Source organism: Trachypithecus francoisi, unplaced genomic scaffold, assembly GCF_009764315.1.
Source record: "Trachypithecus francoisi isolate TF-2019V2 unplaced genomic scaffold, Tfra_2.0 Lachesis_group17, whole genome shotgun sequence".
In the NCBI taxonomy this organism is placed as follows: Eukaryota; Metazoa; Chordata; class Mammalia; order Primates; family Cercopithecidae; genus Trachypithecus; species Trachypithecus francoisi.
This window is the reverse complement of record NW_022681462.1, coordinates 101,705,911-101,731,067: the sequence shown is the minus strand read 5'-3', so window position 1 is coordinate 101,731,067 and position 25,157 is coordinate 101,705,911. Positions and strand designations below refer to the sequence as shown.

Here is a 25,157-nt window from a genome sequence, read left to right as displayed (position 1 = left end):
AAGAATCTTTATATTGAAGAAGGTGTTATTTCACGCATACTCGTAGGTTTTGTTCATATATGCACATCTGACATATAATTTAACATTTGTGTAACTTGAAGCTCCTATGGGGAGTGGCAGAAGATACAGGAATTCTATTAATACCTTCGCAGATCTTAGATTCTAACAAGCTAGATACCTGAAGAAAAAGAAAGAAATTGCTATGCTTGGATCCCAGATGTCCGTTCCACCTTTTGGGACCACCCGGGGGGCGGGCCCTCTCTTCTCCATCCTTCTAGACAAGCAGGTAGTGGGATGAACAGACAGACTTTCCTTGCGAGGGTTGGCTCAGGAAGGCTCTGGGCTCATCTCACAGCCCCCCCACCCCCAGCAAGGGTCTGGGACGCAGGTGCTGGCTCCGGTGGGGTCTGCAGCAGAGCGGGACCAGAGCCCAGGGCGCAGCTGCGCAGCTTAACGCCGGTTCGCGCCCTGGTTTAGAGCCCTGGGCTGGGTCACCCCTTGTTTCCTAGCTTGCTATTATATGTTCCCTCGGTGTGGGAATCAGGGGAGTGTCTTCTGGAGGCCACTAAAGCAGGAGTAGCATTTTCATGTTAGCGTGCGCAGGCGGTCTCCGCAGCCCCTCGTGGTCTCGGAGTCTGTCCTAGGGGCCTGCGGGGCGGCTCCCGGCCTCGGGCGGGCGCAGGCGGGCGACAGGGGGCGCTGTGCGGCTCGGGGCGGGGGCGGGGCCGAGCCTGCCGCGTGCCCGGCCTCTGTGCGCGCTCGCGCCCCGCCTGCGCCGCCGCCTCTCCCCGCGCGGGCTCTCGGCAGGCGGGAGGCAGCAGGGCCGGCGTTGCAGAGCGGGCTGTGCGGGGTGCGCGGGCGCGGGGAGGCGCGGGCGGCAAACGGCGGGCACCCGGCATCCCGCAGCCGGTACCGGGCGGAGCCGTCGGAGCCGCGCGCCGCGGACGAGCAGGCCCAGGTAGGGTGACGCGCGTCCCCTTTGTGTCGGCATCTCCCGGGCCGGCCGCGGAGCCGGGAGGGCGGGACGCGGCACTGCGGTGCCAGCCTTGGTGCTCGGGGCTTGCGGCCGCGCCTGCCCCGCTGGGTCCTGCCCGGGCGCCGGGTGGCAGCGGGCGGGGGGCAGCGTCCCTGGCGGGGACTCGCGGGCTCGGTGCAGAGGACGCCCGCCCTGCCCTGCCCATGTCCCTGCTCTCGTCCGTGCTCTGCTCCTGCCCCTGTCCTGCCCTACCTCTCGCTGGTGGCGCCCGCGCCTCAGCGCAGTGGGCGCTTAGGGACCTGGCGGCCCCCTGCTTGCGCTGCGCTGTCGCGGGTCTGCGCTGCGGCGCGGGATCAGGGCGCCCCGGGCCAGGGTCCCGCGGGCGATCTGCCGGCGGAGGCTTTCACGGTTCGGGCCCCGCCCGCAGACCCTGGGGCTGGAGCCTCGGCCCCAAGAGCAGGTCTGGGAAAGGACTACGCGCCCGGGGCACCGCCACCGGCGGGGAAGGTCGGAACTGGCCAAGAGGACGCCCTACACATCCCCTGCGCGCGGGGTCCCCGGCCACTACTGCCCGCAGTACCCACCGCGAGCCCTTTCCCGGGGAATGAGCCGCCGCCCAAGCCCCGGAGTTCCCTGCGGGTCTTACCCACCCCAGCCTCCGGCCGCCGCCCCCAAGCCGCCTGCACTGTGCTTGGCTCCCAGCTGTTTGGTCGCTTCTGCCATCCTGGAGGCTTCCTGGTTCTCCAGTGGAGGGGTGACTTCTTTACCCTAATGGTCTTCGTAGGCAGGTCTCAGGATGTCCACTCCAAAGTTCATGGTCTTTTTTCTAGCCAATAATAATTTTTAAAATCCTTTGAACAAGTATCCTGTGCTGCCTCCTGCAGGGTCAAGGCTGGGGTAACAGAGAAGTGAGACAGGGCCCCAAGAAACTATCCCCGGTGGATCCCTGCTGCCCTGCGGTGAGAGGGGGTCTGGCTCCTGCACTGGGAGACTGGGAAGAAAGCACTTCCCGTAGTGGGGCCTGGGAGATGGAAGGAGGACATGCCCCAGTGAATGGGGCTGGGGTTGGGGGTTGAGAGTTGATCCTGGCACCTAAGATGCATTTGTAAATGGAAGGCCAGGCAGAAAGTAAGTTGGTGTAGGCGCCTGTGGAGCTGTGGGAGTCCCTAGGAGTCAGGGTGGCTTTGCAAGGGAGGGGGTGTCTGAGTCAAAGCTTGCAGGTGGGTCAGGTCCAAGGTGGCAGGAAGGGCCTCTGTCCAGAGAGAGCTGCTCCAGCAAAGGAAAGGGGAGGGCCACCGTGAACTTTCCCAGGGGGTTCACCCAGTGGCTCCAAAGGAGACAACAGCCTTTTTGATTGTATTCTCTTCTCCAGTACTGAGATTAGGGAACCTCGATTTTTGCACTTTTCTAGTGCCTTTTACATTTTTGTTTTTATTTTTAAAGCGTGCAAAGGAAATGTGACTAGAGGGGTCGAATGAGGATAAATCGTGAAATCTTTGAATTCTAGGCCAAGACTTTGGGTTTGACTCTGTGTCAGTGGGAGCCATTGATGGTTTTGGAGGAGGAGAGTGATCTGAGCCCTGCTCCAGAGTGATTGCCACAGTGTTGAGTGGAAGGGAAGGCACAGTGCTGTGTGCCTACTATGGCTTCAGAGTCAGACCCCCACTGGCTGTGGACCTTCACCTGCATCAGGCATCGAAGGTTGTGCATGGATTGAGGACCTCATGAGAAAATGGGTGCAAATAACCCAATTTTAATGGGATGGAAATTTTCCAGACCCAGTGCAATTTGATTTTTGCAGTTTGTGTTTTTAAAGGGGCCCTGATTCTGATGTCAGGAACTCTGGAAGAGGAACTAATGAAGGGCAAGCTCAATTGCACGATGCAGGCACCCCCAGGTCATCTGTGCCATGAGGATTTGGGGAACTCAAAGAGCATTGTAAAATGTATGTATTTTATAAATAGATTCCAGTGCCCTCAGCTTGGTAGTTGGCAATCCCTGTATCCAGACTGTTACTAGAGTAAGTCACATCTCCTGGGGATTCAGTGTGGTTTGGGACTTTGAAGGGACCTCACACTGTTTGGCTGAAGCTGCTGAGGTTCAGGGGTAGACGTGCCACTCTGGCAGGCAGCAGCGGGGCCAGGAGCTACAAGCCACGTTGCCTGCCTCTGAGAAGTTTTTTTTCCCCTGTGGTCCACCATGTGGCCCCACTGCCTACTTTTGTTCACATTTCTCCCTCCTAGAAGCCTTTCCCTCTGGGGGTAGAGATGGAAAGGAAGCCTGCCCTTGGAGACTGACAGTCACAGAACCAGGTGGGCCAGCACCCATCTGCCCTACGAACCCTCATTGTAACCATGGGAACCTTGTAGCTTGGAGAGGAGGGGTAGGTAGCCCAGGCCACACGATAAGCTGTGGCTGGTCCAGCCCTGGCATCAGCTTTTCTGGTTCTGTCTGCTGTGCCTTTTTTCCCCACACCTCACTTGCAATAGTGGATGAAGCTGTGCTCACTGGCCTGTGTGTTGGGTGGTCTGGAACCACTCAGGATGGTACTGAGCCCTCAGACTCTCCCAGGGAACTGCCAAGCGAGGAACCCCTGGCTTCCCAGGATGTGGGATCTCAGAGGCAGCCCAGAGGTGGGGAATGGAATGGGATGCTTCTAAGGAAGAGGGACTCTCCGTATTTTCTCTGGGGAATTTTCTAACTTTGAGACCCAAGAATGACGTTGAAGGTGCCTTTCTTTTCTTTAAGAAGTAATCTTTTCCAAGACCAGCCTCTTTTCTCTGTTGTTTCTGCATTACTGAAACATAAGAATCCTCTTTCTGAATTCGATGAAGAAATTAAGTTGAAGCCACTGCTCACATACCTGCTGGGTAGTGCGGCTGAAGAATAGAGCTTATTCCAATTTCCTGACCCAGCTGTCTGGCCCTGGGCCAGCGTCTTAACCTCCCTGGATGGCTCCAGTGTTTTGAGGATAAAACTGAGGTGTTGGCCTAAATATTTTCCAAGATCCAGAAATAAAAATGTACTTGTGGATCATATTTTTTTTTCCAGGAGAATAAGTATTACCGGACGACTCACCAGGTACAACCATTCGTAAGGGTCTGTTTGTTTGTTTCCCAAGAGAAAATATTTTAACTTTCAGAAGAGTGGCTTTTTTCCACAGTGAAATGGTGAGAAATGAAGCTTTGAGGAGGCTGGCACATTGCCTTCACCTTGCTCCACGCATCACCCGAGACCTGAATTTAAAGGTGCTTGCTTCCTGGATGTTCTGTAGAACTGGAAGATGGCCTTTCTCTAAGGAGCAGGCTTATCAGCTGGATGCAGTGTTCCAGACAAAAGCAAGCTCCTTGATGGCATGAAGTGTGTCAACCAGTATTTTATCATCTCAGGTGTGTTTGGCACTCGAGGTGGAGGAGGTCGTGGTTAATATTCATTATGCGTTTGCCTGACTTTCAGGGTTTTGCTTGGATTGTGGATGCAGTTCTCACACAGCCCCATAGCACAGGCATAGGTGGCCGTCCCTAGCTGGCAGAGGAGCAGAGTGACACAGGGAGCAGGGATGTTATCCAAGGTCACACACACATCGTCAATTTTGAATCCTGGCTTTGAACCCAGAGGCCTGCAGATAAGGACAGATCCCATGACCTTGAGGAGGCTGTCGTCTAGGGAGCGGGAGGCTCAAACATGAACAGACGGTTTGAACTGTGGTGTCAGGGCAGCATGGGAGGTCAGGGCAGAGTGCAGTGGGACTCATAGGAGGATGCCTCCGTCAGCCCCGGGTGGCAGGGAGGCTGCTTGCTGGGGCGATGCTGCTGGTCTGGGATGGGAGGGACAGGTCAGAGTTAGCTAGGCAAATTAGAGGGTCAAGGTCACGGTCTGGGCCTGCGAACAGCAAGAAGCAGCCTGGGGTGGACAGGGAACTTAGGACCGGCACACAGGGCCAAGCTCCCCAGCTGCCCTACCACTGGCCTTTTTAGGGTGGCTGGTGGTCTCTGAGCTGTTTGGACCTAGATTTCTGTGTGTGACACAGCCGCTTTCATTACTGGCATCTCCTGGAAGCTCCCATCGCTGCATTTTCGTTTTCACTGTTTTGTTTTGGAGCCTCTTTCTCTGTGTTCCCTCCATTTCCTTTCTTCCTCCTCCAGTTCTACCTGGTGGGAGAGTGAGTTCAGGGAAAGATCCGGGAAACCACCCATAGCGACCATTGTTTTTACAGTCAGTCACGTTGCTCCCATGTCTTCCGAGTGACCCATAGTCGCCTGGGGCCAGCGACTGGGAACCTCTGAACTAGACATTAGCCCAGCGCAGGTGCTGGATATGGCAGTGCAGGCTCTGGGGGCTTCTGCCTGTGGGAGCCTGTGGGAATGCAAAAGGGAAGTGTTCCAAGTCCTGAAAGTGGATGTTGTCAGAGTCTTTTACTGGTTAAACGGGCTTTTGTATCTGTCCTAGGACTGTGCACATCTCTTACAACATTGTGTTCCTGGGAATAGTATTTAGGTTTCCCAAGAACGGCTTTCAGGTAATTCTTTGGAGCAGGGCATGTTTATTGTTGATGTGTGGTGTGTGAAGGTCCTCTGGAGGGCAGGGGAGTGCAGAATGCAGCAAGCTCGACTGCCTCATGCGAGCCATGCAGAGGGGACCTGCCCGCTTTTTCTTCTTTTTCTTTTTCTTTCTTTCTTTCTTTTCTTTTTTTTTTTTTGAGATGGAGTCTCGCTCTGTCGCCCAGGCTGGAGTGCAGTGGCGCGATCTTGGCTCACTGCAAGCTCCGCCTCCCAGGTTCACACCATTCTCCTGCTTCAGCCTCCTGAGTAGCTGGGACTACAGGCGCCTGTCACCATGCCTGGCTAATATTTTTTGTATTTTTAGTAGAGACGGGGTTTCACCGTGTTAGCCAGGTTGGTGTGGATCTCCTGACCTCATGATCCGCCTGCCTCGGCCTCCCAAAGTGCTGGGATTACAGGCATGAGCCACTGCGCCCGGCCGACCCGCTTTTTCATAGTGTGTCTCAGATTCCAGGGTGTGCCACCTGGCTGGTGATCTGGTGGGTTGCAGGAGTCCCCTCTGTGCACCCTCCTTGATTGACTGGTCTGCACCCTCTTCTGTAAGTTTCCAGCATTCGAGAGTGAACTCTCCGATGTGTGCAGCACCTGTTTGACCCCTGCTGCAGCCTCTTCAGTGAGGCCTGTCCGTATCCTCTGAACAAAAGGGAGCCTGACAGGGAGGCAGCAGCACTTCCTCATGTCCCCATTTGGCTCCTGGGTGTAGGGAGTGTTCCCCTTCACAGAAATACTCAGATGTCTGCATGAGGGGACTTTCTCCTCAAGTTCAAACAGTCACTGAAATGGAAATGCACTGTAGCTGGAGTCAACGCATGCCTTTTTTTAACTTTCTTGAGCAGCTTATCTGCTAAGCCTGTCGGTGTCTGTTAACACTTCTCTATTCAGACACCTCCAGCAACCCTCATTGCCCAAGTTACCTGTGAGCCCGCAGTTGAGTGTTCAAGCCTCTTCCTGCCTTGGCTCCAGCCTGTCTTTCCAGGGCTGATCTCAGCAGCTGCTGACGTGTGCCCTGGGATGCTCTCCCACCATACATGTGCCAGCTTCCTAATGATTCTTGAAGGCTCATCACAAATGCTGCCTTTCCTTCCAGCTGTAAAATTACCCACATGGGTGACTGTGGAGATGCTCTCCTCTGACACTGGCATTGCACAGATGAGAAGATGGAGCCACAGGGAGCAGAAGGGGAGCTGAGTTAAAGCCACAGGGTCCAGACCAGGTCCTGCATGCCCAGGTGCCTGCATTCTCTCTTTTCTCTTCCCAGGCACAAATGTTTTCCCCACCAGGTGCTTCCATAGCAACTTTTTTTTTTTTTTTTTTTTCCCAGAACCTGTAGTTGCATTTAAAACTCTCTAATCTAATTTTAGTGATTTATGTAACCATCTTATTTCCTCTCCTAAATTATAATCTCTGCACAGGTAGGAACTTACTCACTTTTACATTCTCTCAGTGCCTATCGTGCTCTTTCTGAATGGATTTTTGTTAAGTGATTGAATACAAGATAGGTTCAAGAGGGAAGCCTGGAACAGATTATGAATGAAAACATGGAATTCGAGTTTAAATTCTGTACTCCACCATGATCCGAGCAAATCAGATTCTCTCTTTAGGTCAGGTCACAGAACAACACACCGCAAGACTGTGAGAAGTCGGGTGGGACTCTTTGCTTGGGTTTAAGAGTGAGGATGGTAGAATGTAGCCTGGTGGCCCGGAATGCAGAGAGAGAATCCTGGTACCATGGTTGTGTAGACACCATGTAAGTGAGATCCAGTATAATAGCTGGCGAGGCTTCCATGGCCATGTTGCTGGGGGTCCCTGGGGCCCGAGGCACTCTGTGATGCACAGGAAGCATGTGACGTGGCCTTTGCTCATGATGTTCCTCATCCAGCAAAGGGAGACACATAATGCAGAATGGTTAGGACCAAGCTCCAGAATGTGCCCATCCGAGCGCATGTCCTGGGAGTCTGGTGAGGAAGCGATTGTGGAAACGGGAGTCGGCATAGGTGGGCTTTGAAGAGCTGGGGAGAGTAGAGAAGGGGGCGCTCTGAGCTGTCAGCGCAGCAAAGACCCAGGCCAGGCAGGGTTTGTTCTGAAGGATACTAAGGAGACAACATTGTTGGATGAACCCTCAGGAGCAGCAGAGGAGGGCCTCCCTCTTCCCTCCGAGGGCGGGACTCTCAGGAAACACTGGGATGCTTTCGCCAGTGCCTTGGAACAGCTTGCCAGGTAAGGCTCCAGGGCCAGAGATTCTTGTGGTTCTTCCTGTATCGGAGTTGAAGAACTGCAGCTGCTAAGTGTGCTGTGAAGTGTGTGAGGAGCCGTCCTTCGTGTTCACTGTGTTCTCTGTCTCTGCGGAATCCATTTTCTGAGTAACTTACGTGCCCTTGGTCTAGGGTGCCAGTTGTGCACTCACAGGCATAACGTAGGCTGTGTGCTCTGAGGGAGCCTGTGCTTTGGGAAGGGTGCGGGCTTGCAGAGACCTTGGGGCTGACTCTTTGATGGATGGAGAATGTCAGGAAGCACCCGGGTCCTTCTGTGAGTTTCCTGGCGACCCTGATTGCCACGCGGCGAATCTTGGTCGCGTATGCACTGGAGCGATGTAGTCTAGGGCAGTGGCGTCCAAAATGCTTCCAGGAGACTTTCTGAGTTGGCACCTTAGATCTGAACTCTCTTGACTAAAACACGTGCATTTCCTTCTAATCACTTGGCAGAAGTAAGAGGATTGTAATCCCTAGTGTGGACGGGATGAGGCTGGCTCTGTGCCACAGATCTCACTCACAGGTTACGGGTCTTTCTCTCTTCTTTTTGTCTCAATGAAGCACTAGCCAAGGCCCTGAAAACGCAGCCAGTCTGGTCGTTGGCGGCCGGCAGAGTGGTGGATAGGGCCAGGTGTATTAGGAAAAAGAAAAAAACAATCTCTTTAGTCCATCGTGTGACCCTAAGAAACCAGCTGTGTTTCAGCTTCTGTCCTCCTCCTCCCTCCCCAGTTGCTTTCTTTACTTCCCTCGTTATCATGTGTAGGGGTGAAAATGGCCAGATACGAGAGGAAGATTTCCCATTTATCCAAGGACAGAAGCAGGCAGGAACCTCAGGATCTGATGTGGGCAAGCCACAGGTAAAGGGCAGGTTCAAGGCCCAGAATACGGGTAGATGATTCTCTCTAATATCTGCCTGCATCTTCATGTGGCTGTCTTCTCTCTCTGTCTCTGCGCTGGGAGTGCGTCTCTTCTCACGAGGACATCCGTCATGTTGGATTAGGGCCAGCCCTGTTGATCCCATCTTCGCTTGATTGCATCTGCAAACACGTTAATAAGGTCACATTCATAAGCATCAGGGGTTAGGAATTCAATATGTCCTTTGGGGGAGACATGATTCAACACACACACATGTGCACACACACACACACATATACACATACACATGCATCGATACACACAACACATATATATGTATCAGTATCAAGTGTGGTGTTTGTTTGTGTTTGGATATGTTAGCATATGTTTGGCCAGCAACATAGCACTTACTAACAAAGACTTAAACAGCTTTCTGTTTCCTTGATAGCAAGGCACTGAAGGTAGGTGCTTGCTTCCAGGCACTGGTGCAGCGGCTTGGGATGTTACTGAGAGCCCAGGTTCTCTCTTCTTTCTACTCTGCCATCCTCAGCATGTTTTCCTTTGCTCCGTGATGCAAAAGGGTTGGCCACAGCTGTGGCACATCTGTGTTTCAGGCAGTGAGAGAGGTGGGGGATTTGGTGTCAGCTGCATCTGTCCATTTTTGTCAGGAAGCGACAAGCTTTTCCAAAAGTTTGGTGACTGACTGTATTCAGGGCCCAGTGCCAGAGCTGGGCTACATGGCTGGCTCCTGGAGAAAGAGAAGGCGAGAAAATGAGGGTCTCCCTGGGAGGAGGTCCTGGAGGAATGGAAAGGATAACACATGCAAGAGAACTGCCCCATGCAGGGTTTGGCCGTGCTAGGCCTTGATAAACTGCCTTTCCCTCTCCTACCTGCTCTTCCTGGCAAAGCAGGAGCCCATATGGATTAGGCCCAGAGCCATGTGCATGCAGCTTCAAGGCTGCAGGTGTGGTGCTATGCACACCTGTGCGTTCCATCAGTAGGTTCGGTGTGGGTGCATTGTGGGCCGGGAATCCCAGTCTTGTCCTCCTCGTCTTTGTACCCCTCTAGCACCCGGCACGCAGTCGTCTCATAGGAGGCGCTCAATAAATATTTGTTGAGCTGAATTTGCATCTTTTCCCTTCAAAGACTTTTGAGTCCAGAAAAAACCACACCCATTCACTATAATATTCATGAATATCTTACTCTTTATTTCTATTGTTGTTGTTATTTATTTACTTTTGCTCTTTTATCCATCATTTGGCAAAAACTACTTGGTACCTGGGATTCAACGACACACTGAGGACTATATAGTGAAGGTGAGGACTTGCAGAGAGGAAGGGATGGGGCGGAGTTGGGGGTGCCCTTTCTGAAACAAGGGAGAGTTTACCATTCTGGAGTCCACATGGCAGGGATTCATCTCTTAAACTTGAGGAATTTTATTGAGTCCAGTTTCACTGTAGTAAAAACAACCAGAACACATAGGAAGCCCTATTGGTTCCGTCAGGTTGCCTGCTCTTCACTTCTCCTCTTTGTGAAATAGCACAGGATTTTAGGTGCAGGGTTTTTCACATGCTGAATAGATATTTGTGTAGCCTTTGCTCTTGGCCAGGTACTGTGCTGTCAACTGTGAAAACCTGAGTAAGACTCAGAAGGACGTGTTGCAGCTCCTCCTGAAAGGAATGCACAATTTCTGCCTGCTGATTGGCCGAGGGAAGCATTTCTTATCTGTTAATACTTTAATCACTCCTGAGACTCTCTCCCTTTGGCCTACAGCTCTGCTTCCTTGACAGTGACCTTGTTTTTCTTTCTGTCCCTGGCCATGTGCAGTGGATCCGGCCTTTCCTCGGGAGGACCAGCATGACGGTGCCTGCCTAGGCAACTGATCAGGGCCTTGAGCTGTGTCCTGCTAGCCTGGCAGATAAGGGCTGCTTTCTGGAGGCAGGCAGGACTTCTTCCTCGTGTAGCAGGGAAAACAGAATGCAGACAGGCGGAGGGGAAGCGAGGACCTGGAGCCAGCTGTCCTCTGTGGTAGCCACTGGCCCTGTGGGGCCCCGGAGCCCATAAACTCTGGCCAGTCCCAGTTGAGCTGTGCTGTCAGTGGGTTTGGGGTGTGAAAAACAGAATGTAAAGTACCCACTCATAATTGTTATATGGATTCTATGTTGAGATGATTATATTTTGGCTATATTGGGTTAAATGAAATATATTACTAAAACTAATTTCCCATGCTTTTTAACAAGTATTAGCTCTAGAGTATTAAAAAAAAAAAACCAGAATTGGTGTTAACACGTATAACATGTCAATAAAATTTAACTCTTATTGACTTGATTGAAACTCCATGCATAGTTACATAGAAATTGTATTTAACCGGATGTGAGGGTACTTTTCAGTGTTTGGCATAAAGAGAGATGAGACCTGTGGAAGTCATGTGCCCCTGAGTTAAATACTGCCCTCGCCACCATATTTTATCTCTTCCCAACTGTCCTGGACAGTGGAGTTGAGACTCAGAGTTTGACATTTCTTTGTTGCACTTCCATAGGGTGAATGTACAGTGAGCTGGGCTCCTGGAGCTAAGCCGTGGGTGTTACTCATTTTGAATTTCCAGCACAGGACGTGGTATGCTGAACTTCACTCTGGAACTTTTCTCTGAACTCTCTCTCTCTCTCTCTCTCTATATATATATATATATATATTTTTTTATTTTAAATAAGGAATATTGGGATCCTGCCTGAAGGTCTGTGTTTTCTTTTTACTGAAACACCACAAAGTGGTGGTTTTCAAAACCACGCATGTCTGCAAACTGACCTCAAATGGCAAAAACCCTTAGCTGAGGTGCTAATAAAAATAATTATTGTGAAGCTTATACAATTGTAGTTTGGAAGACTTTAAATTATATTTGAATATTTCCTGGTATTGACATATGTTATCCACACCTACTGTTTATGTAGAAATCAATTTATTTAAAATACAACTACCATTATGTGATAATAAATAGCTTTGGAGATAGGATAAAGTTTTTCTTGTTAAGCATGGAACTGTTATTTAAAAAAAAAAAAAAATTCTAAGAGAAAGTAGCTAAAGTGCATTTCCTAATATGATGAAGTGGGCCCTGGTGTAGGAAGGAAATAAATGTAAGTCGTGTTGGCTCGGCGGGAAGAATGAATTTCTAGACCTAAACTGGTGAAAGGATGGCTTAAGGAAAGACGCATTATTTTTATTTGCAATGGTATGATTACTTTGCACAGTTGCACTTTGGGGAATCCAGCTCCAAGAAATGATACTAAATGTGGAGAAAAAGAAATGCTTGATGCACAAATGCATTTCTTCATGTTTTATAAAGAATAATAGCCTCAAATGGAAAACTTCTAAATATAGTTAAGTAAATATCATGCTCTAATTAGATAAGATTTTTGGAGATAGTGGGCGTGGGAAATGTTTATATTATTAAGTGAAAACAATGGTGAGGCAGAATAGTACACTTTGATGTACAAACTTGAAAAATGTGCTGAGGAGAGAGAGGAATCAGAACTCTTAAGGATTGTGACATTTTTTCTATTTTTTATTTTTCAATTATGGTTATATTTCATTTTTAGTGAAGTAAATTATTTTAGTTTTGTACAAAATTAGTTGTAAATTCAATCACTCGCTCAGTCCACACAAATTTTATTACTTCATATACCAAAAATATATGTGTACAGACACATGCCCACCACACACACACACACATATATCTATGTGTATATGTCTATATATATAGACACACACACACACACATAACGTGTATATATACGTATAATTTTTTTTTTTTGAGACAGGATCTTGCTCTGTCACTTAGGCTGGAGTGCAGTGGTAAAATCTCGGCTCACTACAGCTTTGATCTCTGGGGCTCAAGCAGTCCTCCCACCTCAGCCTCCTGAATAGCTGGGAGCACAGGTGTGTGCCACCACACCCAGCAAATTTTTATATTTTTTCGTAGAGGTGGCATTTGCCAGCTTGCCCAGGCTGATCTCGAATTCTTGAGCTCAAGCAGTCCTCCCACCTTGGCCTCCCAAAGTGCTCGGATTACAGGCTTGAGCCACTGTGCCTGGCTAACTATATATATTTCAACCAATACATCCACGTTATATCATAAGTGGACATTTTGCTGCCGTGCGGTTGAAGTGAAACAAGGAAGAAACCCTCCTATTATTAATATACTGGACAAAGCTATGCAGGCACGCACGTGGCTCCTAAAGGGCTGCCCTCCCAGGCTGACCTGATACTGTACACCTGCAGGTCTGGCTGAGAGTACTGTTCATGTCAGAACTGGGACAGCATGCCCGGCAGAGTCCAGAAGCATCTCCTAGTGCAGCGGTTGTGGTCAGTGCTTGAGCAGAGAAGGCAAGACTGTGGGAACAGAGACAGGATCCTGCTCAAGACTTCAGGCCCCACTGGATTTGTAAAAAGACCTGTGACCTCTCTGTAAATGTTCCTGTTTTATTCATCTCTAAAATGAGAATAGTACCAGGGTTACTTATTTTGTGGGAATCTTCTGAGGATTAAAGAAATCATGCCCATGAAACTTCAAAGGAAAACCTTGAAGGCCTATCCAAAATGCAGATCCACAAATTACCCTTGGAATTCCACAGGCGGGAAGCTGGGTTTTGGGAGTGGGGAGGGACAGGCCTGCTGACAGTATTCAGAGTCCACTGTGGAGAGCTTAATGGGCTTAATAAAAGACGGCCCTCTGGTCCACAAAAATGGAAGTATTTGACCCATGTAGTTTTTTCCCCCTAGGTTTCAGGTAAAGATAGCCTAGATGAAATAATGCCGTATTTCCATTTTTTCTCTAATTTTCCGTTTTGGTGGTGGTTTTGTTTTAAATTTATGGTGAAAATGCCAGTGGCTCTTGTGTTATCTAGAAGTGTGCTGTTTAATCTCCAGATATTTAGAGATTTTCCATCTCTCTTTCTCTTACTAATTTCTAGTTTAATTCCATTGTAATATGAGGGCATACTTTGTATGATTTTTGTTTTTTTCTTTGTTTTTACATTTAAGGTGTGGTTTGTGGCCTGGACTCTTCCCTTGGAACTAAAGGAATGTGTATTCTACTATTGTTGGATGGAATATTCTTTATCAAGTAGATCAAGTTGATTGTTAGTGCTCTTCAGTTCAAGTGTGTTCTTATTGATTTTCTGCCTGCTGTATTTGTCCATTTCTGATAAAGGGGTGTTAAAGTCTACAGCTTTTAGTGGTGGATTTGTCTGTTTCTCCCTGCAGTTCTGTCAGTTTTGCCATATGTATTTTGATGCTCTGTTTTAGGGTATTACGTGTTTAGCATTGTTTTGTCTTGGAAAATTGATCCTTTATTATTTTGTGATGGCCCTCTTTGTTGTGATGATTTTTTTCTTGCTTTGAATTCTGCTTTATCTGAAATTAACATAGCTAGTCCAGTTTTCTTTTGATTAGTGTTAGCATGGTATATCTTTTTCCATCCCTTTACTTTTAACATGAATCTTCCTGTTTGAAGTGGGTTTCCTGTGGACAACACAACATGTAGTTGATGCTTGCTATTTTAGCCACCCTGAATATCTGTACCTTTTAACTGATATATTTAGACCATTCACAATTATACATACTTTTAAAATAGAAAATACTGTGTATTGCTATTTGGAGATTTTTTTTTTTTCCTTAGTGTATTAGGTTACCTTATTCCTTTACAAAGTTACATAGCCAAAGGAATTACTTTCTAAGGTCTTTAAAATTGGTATGTGTTTTATCTCACCATTGTAAATAAACTATTTTTTCCTGTGGTAATGCCTCTACTATAACAAGCTTCTCATTTTGTGCCTAATTTGGTATCCGGTCGGGTAAATCAATTGGTTCTTTGTGAGCAGTTTAAGCCTAAGACTCAGCTTCATTTTTATGAGTGGTATCTTAGAATGAGGAATGGTGGCAGAATTAGCCAAATGCCTTTTATCACAATAAAATAATTTTAAACAATACTCAATTAATTGATAACCAATGAACCAACGAGTTTGTTCCATAGCTATAATTTGACAAATGTCTCCACTGCCGAAGAGTGTATTTTATTTTACCCCAGAGAAGACAAGCGCAAAATAACTCACTGCAGGGCAACTCTAAAGGGATCCCTGTGTTTCCCAGTATACAGACTGTTAGTATACGATGCATGCAAACAGAGAGGTGCTTTATCGAAGCGGGACAAGACCTCTATTCATAGTAAAGTCAAGCAAACCACACATGTGAAAACCTCCACTTATAGTGGCTGCATAAGCTTAACTGCACAGAGCTATACTGCTTTTTGAAATATTAACTTGTAAGTTCAGCAACAGCTACGAAAACAATCCTAGACTTGGAAATTGAAAGACTGGAGGGATTCCTTTGGAACCCCTCTGTGTGCATGTGTGTGAGGAATTGTAGGTAAGTGGGAGGGTCTCCCTTGAGCAGTATTTCGCTGTGATAACTGGTGGGCACAGAGTCTAAATGTTCCTTCATTATGGAGAAGAGGGAGAAAGGATATGGAGAAGGAAGAGCCTCCACTAACTTGGATTTCTATGTGAATTTCAGAGCAGACCCTGCTCTAAGGATTTGCTTCAGTGAAGCTGCAATGCAAAGAAACGCTGTCTTTTTGTGGCATTTTAATTTAGAGCTTGCAATGTGTTATACTTATGAGATACAATCCTTGGTGAGGCAAAATAAAAATAATTGTTTTCTCTCAGTGTATCGTATCTCATGGGTACTGTATCGAAAGTCTTTAGCCTCTAAAAATTTAAAGTTATGACTGCAGAGAGTAAAAAACAACTTTGAAAGGAAAAAAAATGGAGAATAAAATTCCCTTTATTCTAAAGCAATTATCCACAGCTTTTTTTTCAAGTTTTAATTCTTCTAGAAAAATTGTATTGTGAGTATAGAACTTAAATGTGTGTTCACAAATGGGATCATAGTGTATAAATATTTTTGTACTCTGACTTTTTATTTGCTGATACATCTTAGACATCTTTTCATGCCAAAACATGAAATACTAACTAAGGTTCCACTTATTATTCACTCATATAGCTGTATTATTTATTCAGCTTTTCTTCTGTTGATGTAAAATAAGTTGTGTATGTAAGTAGATTTTCCGTTTTTGCTGCTGTGAAGATTGCTTCCAGGGTTTTTTGTTTTTGTGTCATTTTGTTTTAACATACACATGATTTTATTTTATTTTTTTTGCCAATGTATCTCTAGAGTAAATACTTAGGACAGCACATGTGGGTCAGAGTTATGTGTGTTTTATGTTTTCATCTGTTCCGAAGTTGTTTTCCAAAATGACATCTATTGTTGTACTGCTAAAAAATGAATGAGAGTTCCTCTTTCTCCACATTCCACAGTATTGGGTTTTCATTCAACAGTATCAAGGTTTGTCATCATTGCTGATCTGACAAGTGAAACATGGTATCTTTTTACCTCACGTCTTTAATTAGGAGTAAGTTTCAGTGGGAGCTGAAAACAGCTTTTCAAATGTTTATCAGCCGCTAGTATTTCTCTTTCTGTGAACCTGTTCACATTCTTTACCTGCTTTTCTATTGCAGTGTTTTCTATTGATATTTTTCTGTATAAATTAGAAGTATTAATTCTTCATTACATGTAATGAGAGTAATTATTCCCAGTTTTGTTATTTACTTTTTACTTGTCTCATATTATTTTTTTCCAAATAGAAATATAATTTTTATGTAGTTAGAACTTTACCACTTCCTTATTTTTGAGGTTTGCTTTAAAGGCCTTTCTCCCTGCTGGGTTATACATATTTTAGTTATTTTTTTCCTCTGGTAAAATTGTAGTTTTACTTCTAGCATTGTTAGGAAACCAGCCTAATCTTTTTTCCCAGCCTATTTTTTCCCCACCTATAGCTATTTGTCTGAAAACTGCTTAGTGAATAACCCATCTTTCTTCTATTGTTCTGAGACACTACTTAGAAGTATTTAAAGATATCTGCATAGAAGACTCTGTGGAGTCCTGGGTAAGAGCAGAGCTCTGCATCTGGACGTGGGTTGCCACTGATAGCTATCTGACCTGGGCAAATATTTTAACCTGTTTCCTCTTCTGTAAGATGCAACTCTTTTGCAGTAGCTGTGCTTTTGCCAGTATTGTGCATATCACAGCCAAGTTCCGTGACTGTCACGTGGTCATCACTCAAAAAAAAAGAAAAAAACCACATGGTCAGGGTGGAGTGGGCACTGTCTGTGCTTCTCATTGCTGCTTCCAGGCCATTGCGCCTTCTTCCTCCCTAAAACTTCCCCTGCTCCCTTGAGACATGTGCCATCAGGCTTTACCGCCCCTCTTCCTTCTTCTTTGAACCTTCTACAGATGCCCCCTCCTTTTGTCGTCCTCCGCATTCATAGATGAGTTTAGCAACGGATTCACCGTCTTCATCTTCCTTCCTGTTACTACTTTAGCCATTTCAACATCTGCATAGCAGGCCATTTCAAAACTGGATCCCTCGCTTTCTTCTTTGGCCTCCTCCTTTTGGTCATCCTCTTTGTCTTACATTAACTACCCATTCCTTCAGTAACACCCAGTTCTTCTAAAATCTGGACATCCAGCATCCTGTTCTGAGGGCACCACCCTCTCCGTGCAGCTCTCCCTGCAGCTCCCTTTGCAGCTCCCCGTTCCTCCTCCCTCACTGGTCACTCTTCATTTCTGAACTGTGTCTCTTTGTTTGGACATCCGAGGGCCCCATGGCTCCATCCTCAGGCCTCTTTTGCTGTCTTTCCTGTCTACATCCCTGCCCAGGTGAGCTCATTTATCTTCCAGTGTTAATGTTAACAGCATGTAGATAGGATGGCCTCTCACTTTGTGTCACCAGACCACCCCCAAGAGCCCGTGCTTGTCGTGGGCATGGCAATCTGCACACCTACCCCAGGGCTTCTGAGGGACACCCGTGTCATGGACAGGGCTGCTCACACAACCGTGCAGGACAAAAGTCTGGAAGCATCTTTGACTTCTTTCTTTCCCTCCCTCCTTCCCTGCCACCCTTCCTTTCTCCCATCACATCTTTGGGAGGTACCTGCAGAATCTGTCGGTTTTCTGCTTCTCACTGCTTTCACTATTCCTTTAGGCCGAGCCACCTAAGGGAACAGTTCCCTTAGGAACTCCGGTGGCTCGGCCTACGGAAACAGCGAGGGCGGGTAGAGCTTCACTGTCAGTGCTTGTGAGGAGCAGTGAGCGTGTTTGTGGAGCATGTTCTTCCTCTGCACATTCTCATGCCCTGCTTGCTCATTTCATCCAGGACTCACTTGAGATATCACGTCTTCAGAGAGGCCTTAAAGACTAAGAAAATAGCACATCCTTTCTTTACCTGGTTGTGTTTTATTGTAGCTATTATCACTAGCTGATGGCATGTGTATACACACGCCCCCCCACACATACATAGATGCATATATACATATGTATACACATCCATGCGTCTTTAGATGCATGTGTGTGTGCATATAGAGAAATACTCAGACTGCAAAGTTCTAAAGGTTTTGAGTGGTTGTCACTGACTTTTTTTTCTCATAAGCCTTTTTATTGTAGTGATTTCAGCTGCTGCTCTTTTGGTGCCTTTATTTAATAAGGAGTCATCTTATATAATCTTTAAAAATCACCAACAGGATCCTTTTCTTTTTTTTTTGAGACGGAGTCTCGCTCTGTTGCCCAGGCTGGAGTGCACTGGCCGGATCTCAGCTCACTGCAAGCTCCGCCTCCCGGGTTTACGCCATTCTCCCGCCTCAGCCTCCCGAGTGGCTGGGACTACAGGCGCCCGCCACCTCGCCCGGCTAGTTTTTTGTATTTTTTAGTAGAGACGAGGTTTCACCGTGTTCGCCAGGATGGTCTCGATCTCCTGACCTCGTGATCCGCCCGTCTCGGCCTCCCCAAGTGCTGGGATTACAGGCTTGAGCCACCGTGCCCGGCCTAACAGGATCCTTTTCTATATTGATATACACACACTTGGTGAAAGAAAGAAATGAATAAAATAATTTCTTTAATATATGTTTTTGCATCAGGTTGACTTTCTCAGGTTATTCTGAACCATTGAGTCTTTTGTTCATAATTTGAAGTAGCATCTGTGTTCCCAGAAAGGTGTAAATTAATTAATTGTATTGAAATTACCAGAGAAGCACACTGGTAGGAAATGAGAAGCCTCATCCTGTCCTTCAGTATATCAGAGTTTTTTCAATGACACACGGTAGTGTGTGTGTGTGTGTGTGTCACTGAGGGCCAGGTGCGGTCTTATAGATTCCTACATAGTCTGAGCTCCTTGAGAGCAGAAACCACATCTTATTCACCTTGTTATCACTCCTACCTGCACATGGTCGAGGTGCAAGAAGAGGCTGAGGAGTGCATGAACATTTACTACAGATGTTTCTGCTAAAACCCAATACATGCATTCCTGGTGTTCTGTAAAACCAGGTACTAAAAATATGAGGGCTTCTTGAGTATTGAGGGACTGACCACTCAATACCCGTGTGGCTTTGTAGCCAGAGTAGTATGAAGAACAATTCTTGATACCTGGGCACACATGCAGCTTGGCTAGAGGCTGTTAAAATATGTTAAAAATATGGATGACAAACAACCAAGTGAAATGCATGGCACTTCATTAGCGCCTGTTTGCTGGTGCTGAGAAAATGCGGATGCCAGTCAGCTATGTGACCGTGGGCCACTGTCCAGTTGGGGGCAGGAGGCTTTGCAACCTGCCAACAGCCCAGGAGCCACACTGGGCTCCCAGCACACCCCTCTGGGCAGAGAGCTCTGTGGCCAGGCTCTCTTTATAAATCTTTTTATAATGCAGCTGGGAAAGGCTTCATTTGCCAGTGCACCAGCTGAGCAGAGAGCTTTTCTTCCTGCTGGAGGTTATAATTCTGTTTATAGGCTCTCTTACCTGGGAAACATGGCAGAAGCTGCAGTAAAAGACACTGTATTGTCTTTTATTTGAAGGCTCAGAATTTATTGCCAAGTAAAGGCAGAGAATAGATTTGCAACAAAGTGAATACCACTTTCTGGAATGGGTATCTAGATGCTGCTCAGGACTGAGGAGGAGCAGCTTTCTGGAGGTGAGAGGCTTGCTCTGTGCACCGCTGGTGATGTTTGGAGGCTGGGTCAGGACTCTCAGCTAGTGGAGATATTAGCATTAAAGGCTTTAGCTTGAGCAGCCTGGTCCTGAGTGTTGCAAAAAATCAGCATCCTCAGACTGCATGTGGGCAATGCTTGCTATTTTAGTAAAGGAGCAGTAACGAGGGAATATCTACCAAAAAGATACGTGGGCCTGTCCACCAGGCTGTGTCTTCTCGTCAGATGGAAACACTGGTCAGATGGAAACACTGCTCCTCTGATTCTCTGCTTTGAGAAAACTAGGATGGCCCTGCACAGGCAGACGGGGAGAGAGAAAGATGCAGTTGAATTTGTTCTTTGCTTCCCGAACAGAAATGCCTAAAGTTAAGCAGAGTTTACATATAGTGTTGCAGTCTTGATGAACAAAAGCTATACTGAGAAAGAGAACATTTGGGAAAACCTGAAGTAATCTTGCCTTCGTCTTTTACATTTTTTTCCACTTGGCATGTTTCTTCTCTCTCCTCTCCTCTCCTCTCCTCTCCTCCTCCTCTCCTCTCCTCTCCTCTCCTCTCCTCTCTTCTCCTCCCCCTCCCCTCCCTTCTCCCCTCCCCTCCTTCTCCTTTCCCCCTTCCCTCCCCTCTCCCTCCCCCTTCCTTCCCCTCCCCCTCCCCTCTCTTTCCCCCCTCCTCTCCCCTCTCCTTCCCCCCTCCCCCTCCTCTCCCCCTCCCCTCCACCTCCCCTCCCTCCTCCCCCTCCCCCTCCCCTCCCTCCTCCCCCTCCCCCTCCCCCTCCCCCTCCCCCTCCCCTCCCTCCTCCCCCTCCCCCTCCCCTCTCTTTCCCCCCCCCTCCCCTCCCCTCCCCTCCCCTCCCCCTCCCCTGCCCTTTCTTTTCTTTTTTTTTTTTTTTGATGGAGTTTCACTCTTGTTGCCCAGGCTGGAGTGCAATAGCGCGATCTTGGCTCACTGCAACCTTTGCCTCCTGGGTTCAAGCGATTCTCCTGCCTCAGCCTCCCATGTAGCTGGGATTACAGGTGCCTGCCACCATGCCCAGCTAATTTTTGTGTTTTTGGTAGAGATGGGGTTTCACCATGTTGGCCAGGCTGGTCTCAAACTCCTTACCTCGTGATCCACCTGCCTCGGCCTCCCGAAGTGCTGGGATTACAAGTGTGAGCCACCGCGCCAGGCGTCTTTCTTTCTTCTTAAATAGTAGTTTTATTAAAATAGAATTCAAACAGCATAAAAGTCATCAGTTTAAAGTACACCATTCTGTGGTTTTTAATCAATCTGTTAATATATTACTTTGGAAAGTGTTGCTATCTTAGCAACATTGTCTTCCATCCATGAGCATGGGATATCTACTTTTTTAGGGCTTCTTTAATTTTTTTTAATGATGTTTTGGTAGTTATTAATATACAGATCTTACACATCTTTTGTTAAATCTGTTTCTAAGTATTCTTTCTGGTGCTCTTCTAAATTATGTTTCTTGTAATAACATATAGTGTTACTCATTCAAACAATTCCTGCCATTTGAATGGAGTGTTTAAACCATTTAGTGTAATTACTGATAACATTGAATTTATGTCTGCCATTGTACTATTTGTTTTCCATGGATCTTAATGTCATTTGTGTTCTTCTGTTCTTCCATTTTGCCTTCTTTTTCATTAGCTTATTTTATCCTCTTTTAATTCTGTTTTTATTGTATTATATTCTTTTGAGTTATTTTTTTCATGGTTGCCCTGAAAAGCAAGCTTTTCTGTGGATTTGCACCTCTCTGTATAGGAGACTCACTGGGCAAAGCTGAATGGCTGTGATTGAAAAGGAGGGGACAGAATGAAGATCGAGGGGACAGTTTGTTATCTCAGAATTGTCTGTGTTGATGGATTTATTCATTAACTTCTTGGTGGATTTTTTTTTAACATAGTAAACCTCAGTTTTTTCTCCGGTGTTCTATTATGCCTCACAACTGTCTGACTGGATAAGATTTCTAATGTCAGTAGCGTTTCCTCTGGGCTTGAAGAAAGGCTTTGGACCCTGCTCTTCTCCTCCCTGCTTCTCTAACTGCCTGTGTTCTTCCCTTGTTTCTTAGGCATCCAGCACGCTGCTGACTCTGACATGCCCCCAGCATCCCCCAGCTCTGCAGGGAGCCCTGGTGCCGGAGACCTTCTCCCACTTCTCCCTATGGGCGCCTGACCTGAGGGCAGAGCTGTCTGAGTGTGCATAAGCACAGTAGGACATCAGGACCTGGCCGGAAGACACTTCCTCTCGTCCCCTCTGGACTTCTCAGAGGTAACTTTGAATTTGGAAAATGAAGGCTTGCAAACCTTCATTGATCTCTTCTTAGTGGAATCTCAGGCCATTGCTAGAAAAGATGGTAGGCCTGCCTGGGTGGATTTTTCTATACCTCTTAAGCCACACTATATAGGCAGTTTTCTAGTAGATTTCCCTGGAATGAATTTTAAGATAGTGTTCAACACATTATTTTATGCCATTGTAGTTATTTATACTTTGGAAAGATTTCCAGGTTTGTTCATTTGCTGTTTATAACAATCTTTTGAGACTCCTGTTTTAGATCTCCCTGATTCACCAGAGAACACGCGGATTGAGCCCCCGCGTGTGCCAGGCACAGCTCTAACTCAGAACACAGTGAGGCTGCACCAGTTCCTGCTCGCATGGAGATTCTGTATTTGTGGGGAGTACAGGTGGAGGATGGGGGTAGGGACAGGCAGGAAGAGACAGATAATTTTCATTTGACAGTAGCAGAAGCAAATTACATGCTATGCAACAAGCCCTAGATATTGTAGAGAAAAGAAAAAGTAGACTATTTAGTCCTGTTTAGTAGGACGGGGCAGGTTGCAGTTTTAAGTGGAGTGGTCAGGGAGGTCTCTAAAGGAGAAATTGAATATGGACTTTAAGGAGGTGCAGGAACTAGCCACTTAGCATCTGGGCAAGAGCGCTGCAGAGAGAAGGACTGGTGGCCGTAGCACACAGACAGCTGGAGGAGCACCCAGCCCAGTGTGGCTGGGAGGACACAGCACAGAGCCGTGAGCTGGGACTGAGCGGGACATAGCAGGACCTGACTGTCCCTGCCATTGCAGGCTGTTGGGGAATTCTGGGTTCACGATCAGAAATCAGTGTAGGGTTTTAAGCAGAGAAGCATGGTCTAATTCATTTTAATCAGCTTACTCTGGCATCTACATTGAGAATAAACTGTAGAAGGTGGAGGAATGGGTAGAATCCAGGAGACCATCTTGGAGGATATTGCAGATGGCAGAAGACAAGGCTAGAGTCCAGGAGACCATCTCAGAGGACTTTGGAGAGAGTGGAAGACAAGGGTAGAGTTCAGGAGACCATCTCGGAGGCCATTGCAGAGGGTAGAGGACAAGACTGGAGTCCAGAAGACCCTCTCAGAGAGCTTTGGAGATGGTAGAGGACAAGGCTAGAGTCCAGGAGACCATCTCAGAGGTCATTGTAGAAGGCGGATGACGAGGCTAGAATCCAGGAGACCATCTCAGAGGACATTAGAGAGGGTGGAGGACAAGGCCAGAGTCCAGGAGACCATCTCAGAGGATGTTGCAGAGGGTGGAGGACAAGGGTAAAATCCAGGAGACCATCTCACAGGGTATTGTAGAAGGTGGAAGACAACGCTAGAGTCCAGGAGACCATCTCAGAGGATATTGGAGAGGGTGGAGGACAAGGGTAGAGTCCAGGAGACCATCTCAGAGGATATTGGAGAGGGTGGAGGACAAGGGTGGAGTTCAGGAGATGATCTCAGAGGACATTGTAGAAGGTGGAGGACAAGGGTAAAATCCAGGAGACCAACTCAGAGGACATTAGAGAGGGTGGAGGATAAGGGTAGAGTCCAGGAGACCATCTCAGAGGATGTTGGAGAGGGTGGAGGACAAGGGTAGAGTCCAGGAGACCATCTCAGAGGATGTTGGAGAGGGCGGTGGAAAAGAGTACAATCCAGGAGACCATCTCAGAGGTCATTGGAGAATTCTACTTTAGTAATCCAGGCAAGAGATAGTGGGGCACACTCTGCAGATAGCAGCAGCAGCAGCAGCAGCAGGGAAAAGTGGCCACATTCTGGATACAGTTTGAAGAGAAAGCCCTTACCGTGTCCTTCCAGAGTGTTTGTTGAGTATGAGGAAAAGGGGAAGGTCTGTAATGGTTCCAGGGACTTTAGTTTGAGTAACCAGATGAAATTCTCACCAGTGGAGTTGGAGTAGGTTGCAGCCAGAGAAGGTTTGGGTGCAAAAAGGGATTCAGAGGCCGGGCACGGTGGCTCACGCTTGTAATCCCAGCACTTTGGGAGACCGAAATGGGTGGATCACCTGAGGTCAGGAGTTCGAGACCAGCCTGGCCAACATGGCAAAACCCCGTCTCTACTAAAAATATAAAAATTAGCTGAGAGTTGTGGCAGATGCCTGTCATTCCAGCTACTCGGGAGGCTGAGTCAGGAGAATCTCTTGAACCTGGGAGGCGGAGGTTGCAACGAGCTGAGATCACGTCATTGCACTCCAGCCTGGGTGACAAAAGCGAGACTCCGTCTCAATTAAAAAAAGAGATTCAGAGTTCAGTTTTGGACTTGCTGAGTGTGAGAAGATTATAAACCACCCACGTGGAGATGCCGAGTGGGTGATCCTATCCGGAGCTGGTCGTTTAAGAGGGCGGTCTGTGCCGGAGATGTGATGGGAGTCTTTGGCCTCTGGTTGGTGTTTCAAGGAATAAGATCAGATGAGATCTCCAGTGAAAGAAGAGAGGAGTTGTACGGACAGGGCCCTGGGGCATTCCAGCTTCATGAGGAGCAGAAGAGGACAAGCCAGCAAAGGAGAACAAGAGGGAACAACCAGGGAGGAAGCGGGGAAACTAGGAGCATGGAGAGGACTGAGAATGGAGGCTCAGGTCAGTGCTGGGGCCAGTGGTCCGGTGGCTGTGGCCACACATGCTGGACTGGAGAGAAGAATGCAGGGGAGGTAGTGGATACAGGGATTGTAGACGACTCAGTTGAGCTTTGCTGCAAAAGGGAGCAGAGTCTGAGGTGGTAGCTGGTGGGGTAAATAAGCTTAGGAGAATTGGTTTTCAGTTGGAAGCATTATCAGCATGTTTAGATGCTGATGGGAGTGATTGAGTAGAGAGTGAAATATTGATTATGTGGGATGGAGAGTTTCTGAAAACACTTCTTGAGTAGGCGAGAGAGATGGGTTTGTGGACAAGTGGAGTTACTGGCTTTAGGAGGAACATGGATAGTTACCAGTGGGGATGGACCAAATGACGGATACATGCATGGGTGGTGCTCGGAGGAGGAGGCTCCGCAGTTCTCTTCTGATTGCCGACCTTCCTTTGTGAAATGGGAGTCAAAGCTAGCATCTGAGCATGCCACATGGAGGAGGGGTTGGACGTCTGCAGAGACCGGGAGGCAGCAGAAAGTCCTCTAGAGAGGCGGAGG

General features: G+C 47.5%; 1 protein-coding gene across 5 annotated transcripts in view; it reads left to right on the top strand.

Annotated features, from left to right (window-relative positions):
• The first annotated feature begins 732 nt into the window (after positions 1 to 732).
• The window catches only part of RNF144A (ring finger protein 144A), a 155,602-nt gene continuing 131,177 nt past the window's right edge, over positions 733 to 25,157 (top strand). The window contains exons 1-3 of one of the 5 annotated variants that reach the window (XM_033176635.1): positions 746 to 958; positions 1,861 to 1,935; positions 21,798 to 21,997. The gene's annotated coding sequence lies outside the window, so the exon portion shown is untranslated. Of the gene's footprint in view, positions 959 to 1,860; positions 1,936 to 21,797; positions 21,998 to 25,157 lie in introns of all 5 variants that reach the window. The other 4 variants (XM_033176632.1, XM_033176637.1, XM_033176634.1 and 1 more) reach the window with 4 other exon arrangements.